This window comes from Gasterosteus aculeatus, chromosome 13 (genome assembly GCF_964276395.1).
Source record: "Gasterosteus aculeatus chromosome 13, fGasAcu3.hap1.1, whole genome shotgun sequence".
NCBI classification, from domain to species: Eukaryota; Metazoa; Chordata; class Actinopteri; order Perciformes; family Gasterosteidae; genus Gasterosteus; species Gasterosteus aculeatus.
Genome location: NC_135701.1, coordinates 12,152,570 through 12,173,322, shown reverse-complemented (window position 1 = coordinate 12,173,322; position 20,753 = coordinate 12,152,570). Strand labels below are relative to the sequence as shown.

The following is a 20,753-nucleotide window of genomic DNA, read 5'->3' as shown; positions in this document are numbered from 1 at the left end:
ACCTGTCTATGCTCAGGAGAAATACAGTGGTATGTAAAAAATGAAGGTGAGCAATAAACCTCGTGCGCGGTGTTAAGGGTGCACATTTCCTAGAAATAAGTGAATGGACGAAGTGATTCTTTTTTTTTTTAAATGGGAAGACGACATCCACCAATCGAAGGAATTAGATGGGGAACAAGATTAGTTCATTTGACAACCACCCCACACACAACGATCTGTTCTTATGCACTCATTAAAATACAAGTATCTTCTTCTTCTTGGATACATTATACTATAACTGTATCTATTGTTCCACACCGTTAACTCAATTCAATTGGTTATTTTCATTTGAAAGGTTTAGGCAGGTGTCCCTTTTTTAAGGTGCTGACGATGATCGTTCAAGCTCCAAACGAGCAACCTGAGTAAAGTGGTACGTCTCCTTTTCCCCAACAAGTAATGAGTGAATATGACTTTGTAGAGTAAGGAATAACTCAAAAGTTGTTTTTGGACTGTTGAACATCTTTATGAGCCGGTTTGTCCACTGGTGTTAAGCCACCAGCGTGGGTAAGGTTCGGTGACGAGGTGTAGCCTTCGGGGACCGCATCTACTGTGGCAGAAGACATTAAGTCCGAGAAACGTCTCAAAGACACGTCGAATACGCCGAGTCGCTGAGCGGGACCGTTGGATTTTGTTAATTAGAGGTAAGTGATACCGTTTGATTTGGGACGCGCTTTTTCTGCGGCGCTCCCACGCGTGCGGTGAGTGCGTCTCAAATACAGCATCAACAAAAAAGAGAAAGTTCAACAGAAATCTATGTCTTCTATGTTATGTTATGTGTATATAGAAGATGCGTGCATCCATGCGCAGTGCACTCGCGTGCGCACGCTCGTCCCTGGCACCGTGCGCGTGCACAGACAGTCGGAGCAATTGTCGCCTAAATGTCAGCGCTGCGTCACTGGATTTCTTACAAACTGGGCACGAGACTTTGGGGTTATTAGTTTCTGCCGAGACCGTGCCATTGTCTTACTTTGAGCCAGCCGTGTCCGTCTTAAAGTATCACCTCCTCTGTATTACCTCCGGATCTGCTCTATTGTTTGCCCACCGCAGCGCTCTTTGTTCATGCATGCTGCACATGAGTATTCAAAGCCTTCTGTCGATTACATAATTCAGGTAAAATAAATAACTTTAGCTAATATTAAGACCAATATATAAAGCCTGACTATGAAAGGCAGTACACGTAATCACGATAAACAAGGGTAAATAATAAACATTGAACAATACGTGCGGATAGTGCAAATCTACAAACTGAATATGCATCAATATTAAATATAATACGCAAACCAGAGCCAACGCCGTCGGAATATTGAGAATGGTGGAGCAGGTCGTCTCATTACGCATGGGCGGTTTTCCACGCAGGAGCCACGGTTCCCCGTTCTCTTGTCTTCTCTCCCGTCCGTCCCGTTCACGTTAACGAAGCCTCTTGGAAAAACAAACTAGGCTATGCTGGGCTTTCAAAACCGCAAACAAAAACCCAAGAACTGGCTGGGGCGAAATTACTCCGACTGCAGTCAGGCGGACTATGTAGTAAGCGGGATTTGCATATTTTGATGCGCTAATTGCCTTGATGTATTTAAATATGGCTGCACGTAGCTGATATGCTTGTCTACGTCATTGAACGTGCCCTCGCTGCTAAACTAAAACGTGAATCCAATGGTTACGCCTGCAATTAGGGGAGAACGGTGTGTGTGTGGGGGGGGCATGCGTTGCGTTCCCAGCTTGACGTCCTTTCAGTCACTTGACGATTAGATGCCTTTGTAATTTTTACGTGAGACATTCAAATCAGAAAGATAACTGGGAAAAGCTCACAATTGAGACCGGGGGAAATAAAAGATGATGCAGCGACTTTTCCTCCCAAGACAGAAGCACATCTATACACATTTTACGGAAAAAGCCAAATAAAATATACTTATGTCACCAGCACAATAATTAGCTAAAGGCAGAGGCTACTGACAGGTAGGATACGAGCGTCCCCGTCCAAAACGGTACAGGTACAGGTACACACACACACACACACACACACACACACACACACACACACACACCCTGCCCTGAGAGAGAAGGATCATTCAACTTTACGGTAAATACTATCTTTTATATCCCTGAGTCTGGGATTACTTCGTGGTGCAAGGTATAGTTCCTAAGTAAACTGCATGCAAAGATCCCAAAACATTTTGACACGTTAAAGCTCAGTGTTTTCGCTTGCTTTTTTTTAATTAAAGACTTCATTCTATACTTTTAGTTTGGGAATCGCATGTAGCAAATCATTCCCCCCCTTCTGTCTGGAAACCGGTAAATGCGTTCCGTTTGTCAGAGCGCGTTAGCGAAGCGCCTGCAGCAAATTCATTACCGCCCGACTGCGAGGCTCACTTCGTAACCTGGTCATCAGGGGAGGGGGCGGGAGGGGGGAGAGGGGGGTCCGCGCCGGGCCGAACAATGCTGCCTCAGTTCGCGCGTGCAACAAAAGAACCGAGGGAACTTGTTTTGAATTTCAGAGCACGTCCTCTCCTCACATAGACGGATGGACTTAACACCCCCCCCCCCCCCCCCCCCCCCCCTCCCGTCCCCTCCTTCTCCTCCTCCTCGCCTCCTCCCTCTTCATCCCACCAAGGGGAGGGGAGGGGGGGGGGCATGCACACTCTGAGAGCTCAACTGTGCATGCACTTTTCTATTTGGTGCTTGTAGACGTTATGGGAAAGTTGTCTCTCTCCCCCCACCCCTCCCCCTCCGCCTCCCCCTTCCCCTTCCCCTTCTATCCGTCTGTCATGTGCTAGGGATATGCTCATGCTTTGCACAGAGCAGCCGAAGCACGACTAATGCAGGCAACTGAGTGTTAACGGCAATTTTAAAGTGATGCCCCCCCCCATCAAATATCACGGCTGGGATATTTGAGGGGAACAGACACCACATCACGGTTCACAGGGAGCCGTGTGAACACCGCTGCTCTTCCCCCTGCTCGGGACGCTTTCTGCTCGGTTGCTGTGATTTCGATCACCTCGAGGAAGTAAGTGCAACTTTTGTGTGTGTTTTAATAGGGCGCGTAAAGGTCTTGCATATGCGCAAAAAGTTGACGATGAGGCTATTTATGACTGTATTTGTTGAGTGATTGACGATTCACTGCGAGGCTGTACGTGTTGAAAAGGAAATGTGTAGTTTGAGACTGAGATCTCCTCACTTTTGAAGAGGCACCGATTTGACTTTTTGGCACCTTTTAGATGCAACTGTATATTCCAACTAACCGCTGACTTATAAAGTCTACCACGTTTGCAGCTATATATGTATATGAACATCGTTTTTTTAAATTGTGTTTTCTACATCGATGTGTTTGAGAGATTAGAAATTAAAGTGTTCAGTTTCAGTTAGGTGCAGAGACACGTCAGCATTTGTGCTAAAGTATGCTGAAACAAAGGTAAAAAGTTTGGCTCACAGGGAATGAAAATAGGTCACCAGAATAGCCACACAATGTATTGCACACCAACCGTTCACTGTAGGGTTTATCCATGTGTTGTTATGCATAAATGCCTAATTTATAAAAAAGTAGAGCCAATAAAACAAACATCGAGTCCTTCTGGGATTTTTCCCAGAAGGACTCGGGAGGGGTTTCAGTAGCAATAACTCTCATGGAAATTCAGTTTGTTATAATTTTGTTGAGGATCAGTTGGTTGTAAGTTTAAAAAATGCTGTGCTGTGATTAAACTATGGCCTCGGTGTGGCAGGCCGATTCTGAAGCCCCATTTACCCTAATGAGTGCCTTATACCGATGATCATAATTATATAGTTGGCCTTACAGTATTCACCAGTTCCACATCAGGACAGACTGATTGTGAATATGTAGAAATTGAATTTGGAGAAGGTGAATTTGGAATTTTGGAACATTTTTAGTGCAAATTTTTGCAGGTGGAATATTTTCTTTAGAAAGGGATACGTAAGACAAAACAATATGAATGCAATAGTTGTGGATTAACGTGTGAGGGACCAAGTGCTGTTTATAGACTCTATAGCTTTATTGAAATGGACAGGCCTTGTGACTTATGTTTGCTCATTAAAACCCCTCTGATTCGCCCCTCCCACCAACCAGTAAACCTGAGAGCTAGATCTAAAACAGTAGTAAGTGAATGGGGGCCCTGCAGGGAAAAAGTATAGAAGCTGATGATGCCGTTGAGAAATAACGTGTTAATTTGATAATTCCATTATCCTATATCTGTCAAATAAGCACACGAACACACACACACACACACACACACACACACACACACACACACACACACACACACACACACGCACGCACACACAGACAGACGCACACTCTCGCATTCACACAGACACAAAAGCTTTCTCTGTCACACATCCAGACGCATAATTATTGATTAAGAGGCTAACTTTTCTTTCCTGATTTGAGGGTGTTTTATGGTCCAAAACAGAATCAAAGTCGTGCACAAGGTACCATAAGCGGACCTGGTATTCTGCAGTTGCATGCTCCTGCGCATGATCCATCACATGTTCCACTGCTTGTTATTGTTGACCCACTTCCATAGATCCCAGATATTAACCCATTTGTGCAAAGCTATCGGTTAACTGTCTTCATTTCTGTGGAAAAGTGAGCGAGTTCACTCACGCTCGCACAGGGCGCAGCGCCTGGGATTTATTTTGCGTAAGGCGACATAGTCAGACTCCCCGAATACCATCGCAGTCTACCCTTCGGATGCGCCGATGACAAAAAAACAAAACACACGGGGTTAGTAAGAAATTCAACGTAGAACCGAGTACGTGATACCAATTGAACGCATACAGTGGTACCTGTTATTAGAGACGGATCGCAACGAGCGAGCAAGTCGCGTGTTATTGCGAATGGGAAAGGCAGCCTGCGCAGGAAAGAGAAGACGCTGTCGCCTTTGCAGCCTCGGGATTCTCTCGTAGAGATGTTTCATTTTTCTTGTAGCAAATACCAAATCTGATCGCATTTTCCATTAGGAGCAGTTGAATCCCCCTCTTTTCTTTGCAAAAATATGGTTTCCCTGCCATCTCTTTTCATTTCCGTGTGAGTGTGAGAGTGCGCGCAGACTGCGCGGTGCACGGCGGACTTATTCCAGCGCGCTCACTGTAATGGATGGAGATTGCATGGATAGTAGGGTGCATCTGCGATTTTTTTTTTCTTCTTGACATCACCGCAGTTGCCTTGTCGTGGTCCGAGGCCTTTGACCTCACCGGGGCTGGTCCATATTTTGGCCACCCCCAACCCCCCGATCGTTTGGGGATGGCCCCTTTCGCCCCACTCTTTTCAGACAGACCGACCATGCAGCACGCAGGACGGACCCTTTGGCTCAGAGTCATCGGCTTTATCTCTCCATAACTAACTGCTGGATATGAAAGGATCATTTAACAATCTTTGTCCAAAAAAACAACTTCCATTCTTCATTATCCGAAATATTTGCGTCGTAATTCCCTGTGCCGTTATTGCTCTTTCCAAAGGAAACCGGATTCCCCCCTTCGCTATGTTTCTTCTCCGCCGGCCTCACAGGATATCTATTGCTACTGCCACAACGACTTAATAGATACGAAACAGCCTTTGTGGGAATGGGGCTATTTGCATTGCAAATGAGGGCCCTGTGCAAGGAAGACTGCACCTTACCCGCGATTTTCAAGGCCTTCTTCAACACAGTAATATTGGGTAATGTCAAGTGAATATGACATTAACATTGGGATTATATATCATTTTTTGAAGAATTTATCTCTTTTTATGCGGGGTGTACAACACTCAAGGCTTTGAAATAGCGGCCCTCAATGGCAAAAGGGGAATATAAGGGATACAATGCACAATGTGACTTGAAAAAGGACGCTGATTACTTTTGCTTAACATATCTGAAGTCCCGAGAGCTGGAAACCAGAAGAGGATATGTACATGTGGATTATTGCTGAAGATTTAGAAGTGGGTTGTTATCTTTGGTTATCTAGCTGTATGAGTGTTCTGCTCGTCATAAAGCTAGATAACCGAAAGTAAAAACTACTTCAAGACTCGTCGAGGACTTGTTGACGACTGATGACATATTATTGAATTCGCCCGAGGACCAGATGTTATTCATACAACTCATACTAATCTAGAGAGTATGTTTGCCTTTTTCCCTAAAATGTACATCCGTAGTCATTTCATATTTTCACCAGCACGGGACTATTATTTTACCTTTTTTTTCACCTATATATATATCTAGATTTAAACATTCGCACACATGCACACACGCTGACACAAAGATCCTTTATCTCTTTCTCTCTCTCTCACACACACACTAACACACACAATCTAAACTTCCCTTCAGTCTCGCTATTGCATGTTAAATAGCCATATGTGATTGTTTAGAATAAGGTGGTTTTAAATTTTATTTCATTCGAATGAAATTTGAATTCAGAGGCTTAACTCAGCATTTCATTGGAATGAAAGAGTGGCATTCATTGCTTCTGTCGCAACCCACGTGTGCTTCTTATTTCAGCATGATCAAGTTCGGCCAGGAAACGGCGCTGGTATCCCAAACAGTAACAATTAGGACGTATACTGAACGGAGAAACATGGAGAGGGAGAGATGTGGGGGAGTGGGTTAAGGAGAAGGAGGGAGGTGGCAGAAGAGAGGGGAGAGGAGGGGACAAGTGGTGAGGGGATTGGGGGGAAATGCGTGGGGGAGTATGGGGGGGTCGGGCCGGCTTAATTGATTCCGTTAACTGCAGTGCAGGAGATGTGAACGACTGGACGATCCCATTCCCACGCTCAGTGGGGCAAGTGGCAATGCCATGCCTCGGCCCAATATGACAGACAGCGCCGTGTGGGACGGGGGGGAGTGGGGGTGGGCTGGAAAGGGGGGGGTGGGGGCCGACAGAGGTCATGAAAAGACGTCAAGTGCACCAGACTCATCTGCATCCCCAAAGAAAGAGGCGACGTTTCACAGCCCCAGCCGACGCGACGCTCCTAAATTTGGAGTAGTAACGGTCTTGAATGCGTAATGTTCTCGCCAATTGTACTGATAAGGAGGACTTGAGATCATTAACTTAAACTAAGTGGGTCTGTGTATTTGAAAGGGATGTGCTGCACGTATGAAATTATGCATGGCTTGATATCAGCGTGAGGCTCCAGTTGTATTTCTCTTAGAATAAGCCAAAGCGCAGATGATATTTCATAGAGGGCATTTCAATATGTCAAGTGTATGTGCACTGTTTGTGTTTGAACTAGGCCGTGGATGAATTTTAAATCCAAAGCTTTCAGGAAGGATATTTTCTAGAAACATAATGAGTGGGGGGGAAACATATAAGTGGCATATTGGTAGGTGCTTTAAGGATGAATCCAAGACTTCTTATGACTTTTTATATTTCAATGGGTCAATGGGACATATGGCCAGTCTCAGATGTAAATAAATTAAGTAATACACATGATGTATTATTTAATCAATGGTTTCATTGCACTTACATCTTGGTCGCCATCATAAACAATCAACCACCTCAAGTCGCAACCCAACTTGAGGTGGCTGTTACCTGACTGTTACACCCTCAGATGATAGACCCATCTGTGCAACACCATCTTAAAACGTTGAATTTAGCCACGTTGAAGGTGTGTATGTCTTTAGATTGTTGGGTTTCAAACTGTCTGATAATTCAATCATCTAGTTGAAGTTCAGCATGTTCAGAAATCTGTGACGCTGGCTTTTTTTTGCAACGGAGGATTATTCAGTGCAGTTTTAGACAGAGCCACAGTGGATGACTTCAACACTGCCTTCTCTGAAAAGGTCTCTTGCCCTCTTTGTCACACCGTCTGATAAAACTAGTGTCTCTTGTTCCCCGCTGACCCCTGTCAAACACGGCATATAATACCTGGTCATTTACCCGAAAGAAAATTTGGGTTGAGAAGCACTGAATAAAACAAGTTTTTGTTGTTTTCGATTAGATTGATTGAAATAGTAGCCAGGCTTTTTGAGGGAGAACACTGTTGTCATGTCACACACAAGGAAAACAGTTTCAATAAGCCTCCACTTTTCTCTCAAAAATCTTGTACAGTTATTTTGTGTACTAATTTTGTGAGTTCTTCATTTAAGCAAGAAATGGAAACATTGTTCTGGTGCATTTATAAGCCTATGGCTATAAGATGTACTATATTATTTTAGAATTAAAAAGGACCTCGGTCCAAACAGACAGTAATATATTCAATCTAGAAATGTATGTTGCCAGGAAAAAGCAGGATCACATGTTTAAACAACTGCAAATCACACTTGCATGCCTCTCCCAACTCAGTACATATTCAGTACTCCTGAGCTGCTTGGAGGGGAGATCAAGTATTAGTTGGCGGCGCTTTGAATATTCTTTATTGTCTGTCTCCAGAGATTGAGTAAATCTTGTCAATATGATTCACATTAGTAGTTTTTTTATGATCACCACTGCTGCCATGGCTCCTTAAAACCAGTGAACTGTCAGTGACGATGACGTGGACTCCATTTCTAAATTACAAACGTACCTGAAGCATCTTCTTGTCGCTATAAATGGGGCTGAATAGTGTCTTCTAGTGTGCGAGGTGCCCAAATGTATGCTTTTATATTATTTATAGAAGCGTTCCTGCATGTTGGTGGCCTCGCCATTTATTTCAAGAGACCCATTTCCTTATATATAAATGTACCCGTGTGGTTTGACTATGCGTGTAGAAATGGGTGGTTCCTTTTCCTTCCCCTCTGTAAACGCCGGCTACGTGCTTGACTTCCGCGCTCACACACACACAGTGCACCGCAGCCATTGTTGTCACGTGATTGGTTGAGTAACAAAAAAACCATGGCGACCGTAGAAGATGTTTTCATATTCATTGGCTGGGCAATCAGCATATTTCACATGAGCGTTGCCGGGTTTTTTAGCGTGCTTCCTCTTTGCCCGTGTGCTGTGTTTGACAGGTGCAGTAGCAGATTCATAATACGTATCAGGCCAGGGTCACTTTCTGTGCCAGACAAAGGATGTGAATATAGTTGTCATACGGATGCCGTTTGTTGCATGGCTATTTTTTTCTTACTCACAGCAGCCTACTCCCAGTTTGTTTTGTATTGAAAAAAATGGCAAACATATTACTCTTTTTTTCATAAGAAAGTTGTCATATGCGTTCTCTGCCATTTTAGTTACAATCAAAACACCTTCATCCATGTTAACTGAGGAGAAAAGTAGTGGTGTATTCATGCTGCTGAGGCTTGTGCTTGGGGCTGAAGGCTCAGCGTGCATCTTCGTTTGCATGTCTGTGTTTGCACACGTGTATGTTGTCCTGTCCGTTTGTCTTTGTAATTAAGTGACCCCGGCGTCTTGGACAGCTAGTGAGGCCACTACATGTTAATGAAAGGGAACAATAGCTGTGTCTCAGTCAACAACGTCTGTTTGTCTGGCCTCTCCATGTCTGTCTATTTCTGTGTGTGTGTGTGTGTGTGTGTGTGTGTGTCTCCTGGACATGAACTTGAACTTACAGGCAGCCAGACACCATCTGTTCACCAGGGGTAATGAATTCAGTGCATTCATTGCTGTGGTGCAAGCCAGGCCACCGCCAGCCATTGATGAGCAGATGACCCCTAGTCTGATTTAGCTCCTCATCACTAATATAATTCAACAAAACCAGCTGGGAGTAGGGGTGTTTATTTTGTTTGTTTGCCTGAAGAGAATAGTGAGAGTGGTGATGTGCCAGTAGGAGTGAAGCTTACATGCGTGTGTGCAGCATGCATGCTTCCCTACATGCATCTGTATGTTTCTCAATGTTTAATCATGTATTCATGAAGCCCTGTATTTTTCTCTTCCTGTTTTATCTTCGTCCCCTGTAAGGCTTATGCAAATGAATTGGCATGCAGCCGTTCCCTTCCTATATGCTGTCCTTTCCTTATTAAAGCACTGGCTTGCTGTTTTAACGACACGGCCATGCTGAATTTATTGCCTTGATAATTGAAAAGGGCCGGTTCTGTATTCCCACTGATAAAGTGTAAGTGAAACAAGCCGGGCACAATGTGAATTCCTGCAGGCCCTCCTCCTCCTCCTCCTCTTCCTCCAGCTCAAGCTCCTGTCACAATCGCAAGCATATACACACGCATGCGCACACACAATAAGGCTTTTCCCTCTGGTTGGTGTCGCCACGGCAACGGTAGGTGAGATCACCGAGCGCATGGCAGCATCAGCCTCTGCCAATGCAGGACAGATTTTTTTCTCTGTTTGGGGGGATGTGTGTGTGTGTGTGAGTGTGTGTATGTAGAGTGATCTATGCGAGAAACCAAATGCTACCAACTCCTTCGCTCTGTGGCTTACTGTAGACAAATTATAGTGTTTATATGTGTTTCCCATCAGGACACACATGCATTGGTTAATTGATTTAGTTTAAGTTTCTCTAGCGTTCTACATGAATTGATGTCATAAAGTCAGCTGTTAAAATCCCCCAAAAAGTCCGAGATTGTACATCGGTCATTCACACACATTAAGAGTCAAAAGATGTCATCGGCTTTATCAACGGCACCGTTGCCGATTAACAGGGATCTGATTGACCTCACTCCATAACACATCCGCCAGCCATAACTTGCCAATAAGCCACAGAGGAATGTCATGGTTGGGCCCTTTTTAATGACATCATGCATGGCCACTTGAGCGTCTTGTGGAGAGCAGCGGGCATGCTGTGCTCTATAGCCGTCCACATCAGCTAACTGCGACAACGTACATAACCAACATGCTAGTAGACCGTCAAAGATCTATTCCGTGCATAATATAATGCAATGACATACAGAATGACATATAGAACAATAGGCCACTAATGTGGATTCATACAGTTATACCAGTCAGTGAAGCTTGAGCCCAAAACTAAAAATTAATCCCAGAATTCTTTTCAGTGAAACACACAAATGCTCTGAAACTGATAAAGACGACGATTAGACTATGATTGTTATAAATATGGCCTGCCAATTGAAATCTGTAGCTTTTATTTGTATACTTAATTGTACATCATGCTGACAGTTACAAGAAAATAATTGTTTTGTTTTAGGATAATAATACTACTTTTCATTATTTTAAAACATATTTGTTCATAATTATCTGTGACGGCATTGAGAAAACATTGTGGTTGTCTTGTCCTAGTGTTTTTTTTAAGTATAAACCTTGTCACATTGTTTTCCAGATAATTTGTCAAAAGCACAACAATATTAAAGTAATACAATTTGAGCTGATGATGGTATTACGTCACCACTTAAACGATCCAGGTATTGCTGCCTAAATGATACTACAGTCATACGATGACACCTACAAACGGCACATGTTGTGGGGATTAAGGTGTAGACCAGAATGCAAACGCTATGTTTTAAACTTTGTTCCTATATTGCCAACATAGCTAACATAATCAAGGTAACATAGATGATAATAATGCCAACAAGTATATTATAATTTCAGCTGTGTTGCCTCACTATGAGACAGCTAAAGTGTGGTAGCAATAGTGCCCAATGAGGATGTGTGTGTTAGTAAGACTTTTGCACTGAAGCTGTCTTCCTGGATATCTGTGCTCTGCTGGCGTTTGATTATTAAAATAACATGCATTATAAATAAATTAGTATAATTGCATTTGAAATATGCTTTGAATCTGCTTTGAAGATAAAAGGGTGTAAATAATGTATTTCATGTCAGTGCATTATTCATCCTCTATTAATTACAAAAATCAGGCGCTCAGTGTTTTTCTCTGTCGGTAGTGGATGTTGTTTTTTTCTGTTACATCGGTATTCATTTCATCGAAGAGGAGGGGCTTCAGGAAACATAAAATAAGCATAAGCAATGTAGTCGTGACGTTACTATATTTAAAATATGCCCGTCTTTGTGTTCTCCGTAAAGCATATGTTATTGAGGTACGGATTCAATTTGAATATGGGGAACCATTTGAAAAATATATGCCGCTCGGCAATTAAATTATACGGTCTCTCGGACTGAGGAGCCAAAAAGTGCATATGGAATAGTGAGCAGTAGGTGCTATGCTCGCATTAGCATCCAGCGCTTTTATGGAAATTTGATGAGACAGGACTCATGCATACACGCCAGGGCCGGGCTGTACTCGCCTAATATTCTTATTAGAGAGGGGTGAATTAAATATTTATCGGGGGGGGGGCTAAGGGTTCGGAAAGGGGGCGTCTGTCCTGTGTTGTCGTAAGGACCTGAGGTGGAAGAAGGGGGAAAGGGAGGAGGAGGAGGTTGGCTTCTCTATGAGTGTCTCTCTCTGCCTCAAGGTGCCACCATCTTAAGGCGTTTGGCAGTAGTGAGAGTGCGAGGAGGGTAGACCTAAAATGTCCGCTGGCATAGACACGCGCATGCATACACATTAACACATACAGATTCATGCAGTAAATAGAGAGGATCGCAGCGCACTGAAAGTCAATTATTCAATTACTGTCATCAGCAGCTCTGCATGCCGTGTTTTTCAAATGCAGGACTTAATTCTCTCTATCACTGTCACCTACGAGATTGGCAGGTTGTTTAGTTTTCTAATCCACAGGATTCACTAGCAGTATCAGTAGCCACGTCTTCAGAAATAAACTGGTATTTGTTCATGTTTAAGAATTTCAATCAACCAGTGCCGTGCATTTTCTGCACAAGAAACAATTCATAGGTTGTTTTCTATTGAGGTCATTTTGACAAAACATTTTGATTTGACACACAAAGCATTTATTGAAAATCAAATACGCACATATTGCAAATATTACAAGTTACAGACTAAACAGTTAATTCAATTATTTGACTGCGATAATCTTCAACCAGAGCATGCCACAAAGTGCCACTCATAGAAATGTAAGTTAACATTTTGTATACATCACTCACCTCAACTTATGAGGATGAGGTACTTAACCTTTTGTGAAAGTGGTAGAATCTGCTCTCTCTGTGAGAGCATTACATTTGTTATTCCCAAAAATCTACAATATAAGTTTTTAACTGAGAACAGTCAGTGACAATATTGCAAATTTATTAAATCAGCGCTACACCGTTCCACTTATCATTTTCTGTCGTACTCTCCTCATTGTCACATGCACACGCTGTGGCAGACCTCTCCTATCTGTTAATTATCATAACTGTGCTTAGTGAGGCAGGAAAACACGCACACACACACACACACATGCACACATATGCACTTAGAGCCCAAAAAGACACATTGTTCAGTGAGATGCAGACACAACATTAGCATTCTCTTTCATCCTGAAGTGCTCCTGAGGCCTAGCATGAGGAAGAATGTGCAGGAAATTATTCAAGATGAATTATGCCACACATAATATTTTTTTGGGGAGGTATTGACACACAGGCACACGCAAAGATGCTGTTCATCAGAAATATATAATGGTTGGTATTCAACTACAATTTACGAGTTTTGTTTAGAATGGTACATTGAGGTTTGGATTTGTTTCTGTAGATACATATGCCTGTGTGTGTGTGTGTGTGTTTCTTTGGATGTGATTATGTTTGTATTATAGAAGCATGTGCGTGGACATTATGTATATTTGAGATGTTTGTCCTCGTCATAGTAAGCCTATTGCCTATTTTTTTACACGTATAAAGTATACACGTCGTGCATATCAGCTGTTCCCCTGTTTCTTCTGATGAGTGGTACTGATGTCGTGCTGCCAAAGAAGTGAGAATAATTAAGCGACTGCATGTTTGAGCCTGGTGTTGGCTAATGGATTGTTACCGGGAGGAAATGAGACAGGCAGCATGGGGGAGCTGGGTGGAAAAGCAGACCTTGACTTTGGATAATGAAACACTGAAAGCCTCCGCGGTGGAGAGTAGACACACCTCTTGTGAAGGAAGTGCTTTTGTTCTTTGACTACTTCTTTCTTGTCATGTATGTAGGTGCAATTGGCAAGGAGTCACACTGTGTAAGAAAGGCAGTCAGTTCTGCATCAGTGAAGTCAAGATATATGTAATTTTTCCAATTTTACATTTCTTACAGCGCTTCAAATCACTTCAACTTACCCAGCAAATGTTTCATTTTCCCACTCTATGAAAAAAGCAGGTGTAGGATCTGTAAGTTCATTGTCACGTAATCTTATAATTATGGCATGATTGTGTAAAATACGTATACAAACACAATTTGCATCACCGGACTAATGTTTTAGAGAAAACATGCAGGTGACGATTTCGTCGCCAGCATAGCCCACCCATCCACCCACACACACACACACACACACACACGTAGGCTAGAAGCAGGGTAGTGGAGAGGAGAGGGGGGGAGCAGAGTGCAAAAGGGAGACAGAGGAGGAAGAGCAAGATGGGATGAGACAAGCCGCACAAGCCGCAAAGGGAACTGGGTAAAGGTGGAGGGGGCGAGCTGTATAGTTACCCTAAACCCTGCCGTAGGGCAAGAAAAACACACCCACACACATTCATATACTCTCACACACACACAAAACAGCATAAATCATTGCAAAGGGAGTGTGAGAATTGTTTTTATTACTCCTGAAGTGTTAATTGATTTTAAAGATTATAACTCTATTTTCGAGTATTTTTGAGCTTGTAGGTAATTTAATGCATCCAATCCTAATTAAAAAGGAAAAAATAGACCTTGATCTTACAAATCTTGTGAGGTTGTATTTTTGCTGTTGACATGCAGCATTGTGACAGTGAGTGTGGCAGCACCAGTCTTTGTATACGCATGCATGTATGTGTGTGTGCGCGCTTTGATATGAAGCTCTAATAATAGGTGGCATCAGTACGATACTGACACGCCAGTAGAGTCTCAGAATTATTTAAAAACACAGCTGCAATTACAGTTTGTGTACATATGAGTATGTATGTATGTATCTCTATGCGCATGAACATTAGATAATAAAAGACACTGCTTTATTTCTAATATCAAAAGTACTTTTGGCACTTTTTGATGATTCTTTTTCATCAACAGCATTTTTGACCAGTTTTTGAAAACTATCGTCCCATGAGGATATAGTCAGCTCAGCGCCCCCAGCAGAGTTTGACAAAATAAACTAATAGAAAGACTTTAACCCCCAATTTCTTAAGGATGGAATAAATTTCATCTGCATGTTTCTATGAGACCAAACAGTTCTTCTCCAACTGCGATTACGGTGTGTAATGGTTCCCTCTCACCTTAAATTAACTTGTCCTTGAGCCTTGGCATTTGGAGCGAATAGACTTGTTTGCTCATAAGTTGGCGCTACATGCTAAGCATAGCTGTTATCGACCAGTAAACAGTGGCAGGAATAGACCAAACAAGTCGCACGTCAGCTCGCACTCACCATCTTTAAAGCTGTCTGAAGATGATGACAAACCTTTGCACTTCATGAAAAACAGCTCATCAGTCATTTGAGTTATTAAATGTTCGCTACGTTAGAATTGATAAAACCTATTTGTACGCGATTAGGTGTATCACTGTATCAACTCATTTTGCATCTTTTCGTGATTGATTCATTTTGAGTGTGTATGCATCGTTACTATTGCGATACTTCAAAATGCACATTAAATATGTTGATGGAGAGAAGACCAGTAAGAGGAGGCAGAGCAGGCATCAAGCAGCAGACACCAGAATACCCTTGGGAGACTTTGACTGTTATTATCTTGTCTGAACTGTTTTAATATGACATGCTTAGCCCATACATACATCAAAAATATATATTTACACCCTTTATTTTAACATTTGAAAAAAGTTTCACATTAATATTCTCAAGTATGTAAAAACAAAACTTCTGATCTGCAAACCTGCTCCTCCTGTGCTATAAAAGAGGGACCACCTTTAGAGTTGCTATTTGTAGCAAGTTGTAAAGGTTGAAAAGACATTTGCACAAAGTTATTGCCAATTTAAATTCCTGCAAGTCAACTTTTCAATGTCAAATTCACCTATGTGTTTGCTTCTTCCTCTTTTATTTTTAGTGGAAACATGTTAATTGGGATTTGCTCAGGAATAGTTATTGAACATGTAAAGGTTAGATCTAAGTAAACGTATTCACCCCCTCCGTGTGTTTGCTTTTATTGCTGCAGCGATGGAGAAGAGCTACGCAGAACTACAGGCTGCAGGTAGTAGAGGTCGAGATGACATCTGAGATTTTGCTGTCCATTGGACCCACATAAGGTGAGCTTGGATTATTAAACCCAAATATGTCTTGTGCAGTTTTAGCTATTATGAGCTAAGTACGTAAACTCAACATAACGTTTTTCTGTGAGTCTATGTGAGAAAATATTTATTTTTTCCAATAAGAAGAGAAGAAAAAGAATGTGTTGCAAGCATGGCAACATAATATTAGTTCTAAATTTTGAATTCAGAAGTCACTTATTGTTTACATTATATTCATCTGACCAATTTCAAAATGTCAAAAACAGAATGCATTAGTTGGCAGCGGTTTGGTTCCTCTCCGTGTGCCTATCTTCCCTCTTGTGTGAGTCTGTGTTCACTGTTTGCGTGACCAAAAACACGGAGGAAACAGTGATTACTGTTCACTGTTCATCAACAACAAAACGGACGCACACACGCCATCACTAGCATCAACAAAGAAGCTTTCCATTGCAATCAACGTGGTCATTTCCCTCGCCCTGGCATTGTTTGCATTGCATGCGGGACATTTTTCTTTTTCTATTTATTAGACCTCTGGCTACTATTACATGACACGTTTTATGCTATTATAAAGCGCCACGCATTTTAATGAGCTCAGCTACGCTCTAATGACAAAGAAATATTTGCCACAAGGCCATAGAAGGATGGTATTTTAATTTAAACTGTGACCCAAATTTTATGACAGCTGAGTAAACTGAACAGGGGCTGAGGTTTGGGATACACACTGAGAACCATTAACTTGTTCTGCCGTGCCCATTCCCTCGGTGGTGAGACAATGCTCCAAACCTTTTGGTAAATAAATAAACCAATTCTAAATACCCTCGTGATTCTACATGTTGAGAGTTCAAAGGTTTATTTCTTGATGATCCTAGAAAAAAAATAAGTGTCTGTTGAAAGAGGTGCTGCCAAATGGCAAAAGTGTGTACACTGGTGCTACTTGCTCCAAATAACTAACCCTAATTACTCCCAATACTCCAACACACATTTGGTGGACTGCTCGGCCAATTACAAAGATAGACAGTGAGTTGGTAGGACAAGTCAGTGCTTAAGTCTGTTACCATCCAGATTACCACACCACAGAGATATGGATCCTTAAAGCAAACTAGGCTGTACTTTCCACAAATTACCTTTTCATAATAAATCAAGTCTCCTGCCATCATTTCTCTTCAACTGTAATATCTTAACATATTAACATTGATATATTTTTGTATTTACTTATCTTTATTCCAGCATAACTTCAATTTATCATTTAGTAATGCTGCTATTTCATAAGGCCATATTGAGTGTAACCAGGATCATTGTTGAAAGTGTTAATCAGATTGACCTAAGTAGTAAAAAGGCAACTTAGCCATTTTTGGAAAAGGAAGATGTTGACTGAGACCTCAGGATTATTGGAATAGCGGTGGGTCAATAGCTTTGTATATCCAACACTTTTTGCTAAATAGCATCAAAAAGCGCACTTTTCAATTCAGTTTCAGTGGTTGTTTTTACTAGATTATTCAATAAGATACAGTAAACGCAACATCTGTGGAGCAGTTTGTAACATATGTTTCACGGTGTGACGGGATACCATAGTAGTTGCATTTTATTTATTATCTTTGCAGATTATCAGTGCTTTGACAATATCAGGAAATGTCACTACCTGAAAGAAGGACAGCAACTCCATATTTAGATTTCTACGGTCGTGATTGATCTTTTTTTACTCTTTTGAGAATGCCAAAACAATATCCACCCATGAAAACGATTGTAGTATAGTTTGTTTACATTGCATCGCCTAATTTGCAATGGTGTAGTCATAATTATTCATTAGATATGAATATTATAGACTATGGCTGCTAGAGGACTGGCGAGGATGAGTTTTTATAATATGGTGCCTGCATTCTTGGAAATAAGCCGTGCATTTGTAAGGCCTGCTCCCGTATCTTCAGTGCAAGCCCAGCGCGATTAATGAAGTTGCGTCTCCATTTGTCTGCATGATTAAGGAGTGTTAAAGCGTCAGCGTGTGTGTGCATGTTGTCACAGATAAAACAACAGCAGAGAACAAAATATCTAAGACTACAGGAAAAGCTTTGCGGCAGGTTTATTTACAAATATTGAAATGAAGAAATTTTGAGCAGTGAAGAGTAGCAAGCTAAATGTAAAGGCTCCATTATTAAGGACGGCCTGATACAGTAGCAAACAATTATAAAATATAACTACTGCCGGGTGGCAACAGAAGAAGAAAATAGTTCATGTTCATGAGAATAATGTTTTTTATGATTCACTTTCCATCCATAATTTAAAAAAACGTCTTACTTGTCTAGTAATTCCATATTTCATGCTTGAGTGCAATCCGTTCTCCATGTTGTACATTGCAGAAGCTCCTGCCTCTCAGCAACAGCACATTATGTCCTTTTCTTACTTCAAATTCAACTAAATTAAAACACACTCCTCATCTGAATACCATTGGATGAGTCTGTTTTTGTGCTTTGATTTTTGTATGATCCATTTATGATAAAAACAGATACAACTAGAGTTTTCTTTTTTTCATTTAATATCCAAGTAGCTTTCAGCGGGCTTAGTAATAGCGCTATTGGGGGAGGGTCCTTCTGCATCATCATAGAGCCAGAACAAAGGATATGCACATTGTAAAATCATGCAGATAAATGCAAATCGCCGGCAGCGGAGGGATAGCGAGATGGCAGGGGGGGAGTTTGTATAAGCAGAAGGATGCCAAGCACTTTGTATACGACGCATGCCGGACAATTGACAAATATATTGCTTTCAATAAGATTCCAAATTTATGTTGCACTGTAGAGCAAGATTCTGTTTCCTCTGCTTTTAAATACTGGATTGATCTGTTTTGCTCCCGATGCCTAAATAATGTGTACCCTCTATTTGTGATGTAACCTCTCTGGAGGAAACCGTTCTTTGTTTTTCGTGATAGAACAAAAGGAATGGTGTTCACTCAGGAGCCTGTTCCAAAACACATTGAATGCAAATACGTCACAATGGCTGCAAACAGCGTTGCAGTATGAGTGTGTTGGAACGATGAAATATTTTGATGGTACCGCCTCAAATTCTGAGCAGGTAATGGTATCACAGTGCTAATGAACGTCTTCCTCTTTGCCCCTTTGCCTCCCGAGCAAAAACTTCAACTCTATCAGATAAATTACATTTTTCTGAACGTGTTCAGTAACTGGGCGGATTTAGAGAGGATGAAATGGGAAAAGAAAATATGCTGGTATTCATTTTCCTGGATATTTGATGGTGTTCTTACTAAGTATTTCAAAGACAAAGTCGCCTTCATGCTACATCGGGACAATATCACTGATGCATCAACACTAAAAGTGCAACAATATTGAAATACTCAAGATATTGCGCACTCCAATTGTACATTGTATTCTATTTATCATTCATAATACAAAACTAAGTGTGTTTGTCATGTTAAATATGCCAGTTTATTAACACAATGTTATTGTTATTCCAACCTAATTTATAAATACTTGTAATACAATACAAATTATTTTGCACAAAATATATTTTCTTGTGAAATGAATTCCTGCAGCATTACTTTCTTCAACAATATGTTGATATTGATGTTGACATGGTGTGGCAATATTGCATTAAGAGGTTTTCATTGCCATACAAGAATCACTGATTTGTTTCAACTTGCAAACAAAAAAAAATGTATATTTAAATAATGCTGCCCTCTGTCAGACACATACATACACACATACACACACACACACACACACACACACACACAGACACACACACACACACACACACACACACACACACACACACACACACACAGACTTACCCGCAGACACAATATGGTGGAGGAGTGAAAGGGGGGAGGGCACAGACAGACATTCACAATTGTGCATAATGATGTTAACATTCCTGCATGTCTAATGCGGGGGATATTGAGACAGACGCTGGCTGGTTGGCGGTCTTGCTGTGTGTGTTCACGGGTACGAACTGTAGCAGCATAATGATGTATTAATTTTGGTCTGCTCTTGCTTGTGGTGTTTGGGCTCCTGGCCGAGGTTACGACGCGGCCTTTGATGTGATCGTTAATCTTATCAAATATATGCGAGATCACACCACACTTTATTTTCTAGTCTACCCGGATGATATTGAATCAACGCTGTAATATGTATATGTGTGAGTAATAGGAATGACTGCTGTCGATGCTTTTAACAAATTTTGTTTATTAATGTTGCATATTTTTCTAAATGACGTTAATTTTGTAGGGATCTCCCTGTCGTGTAAATCAATGGTGGGATCAGACAAATGATAAGTTGAAAGAATTAAAAAAAAGACTAACAATCTTCCTCTCTTCCTACTTTACTGAATAGTTGTATTCAAAAAGAGTGGTGTGCTTATATTTTCTAATGACGGCACCATTAAGTGATCTTCCAATACAATAATTTTCTTTCAACCTCATCCCAAACAGAAAGAGAAAAACTCAAAGGGAGAGCGCCCGCATCGTAAAAGATGGAAACAAAGAGGGACAGACAGCCTACATGGAGACGGACAGGCCAAAAATATGAAGCTCATTTTTCCGTGGGCACCCAGTGGCGTCTGCATTGCAGATCGCTGAAATCCGCTTCAAATGAATCCCTGGGCTTAAGGGGGGGGGGGGGGGGGGGGGAGTGGCAAAGGGTGAACAAGGGAT

General features: G+C 41.6%; 1 long non-coding RNA gene across 1 annotated transcript in view; it reads left to right on the top strand.

Annotated features, from left to right (window-relative positions):
• Positions 1–2,529: 2,529 nt before the first annotated feature.
• The window catches only part of LOC120831200 (uncharacterized), a 33,163-nt gene continuing 14,939 nt past the window's right edge, over positions 2,530–20,753 (top strand). Inside the window, exons 1-2 of the long non-coding RNA XR_005714028.2 lie at positions 2,530–3,040; positions 16,018–16,108. This is a non-coding gene — a long non-coding RNA (uncharacterized LOC120831200). The remainder of the gene's footprint in view (positions 3,041–16,017; positions 16,109–20,753) is intronic.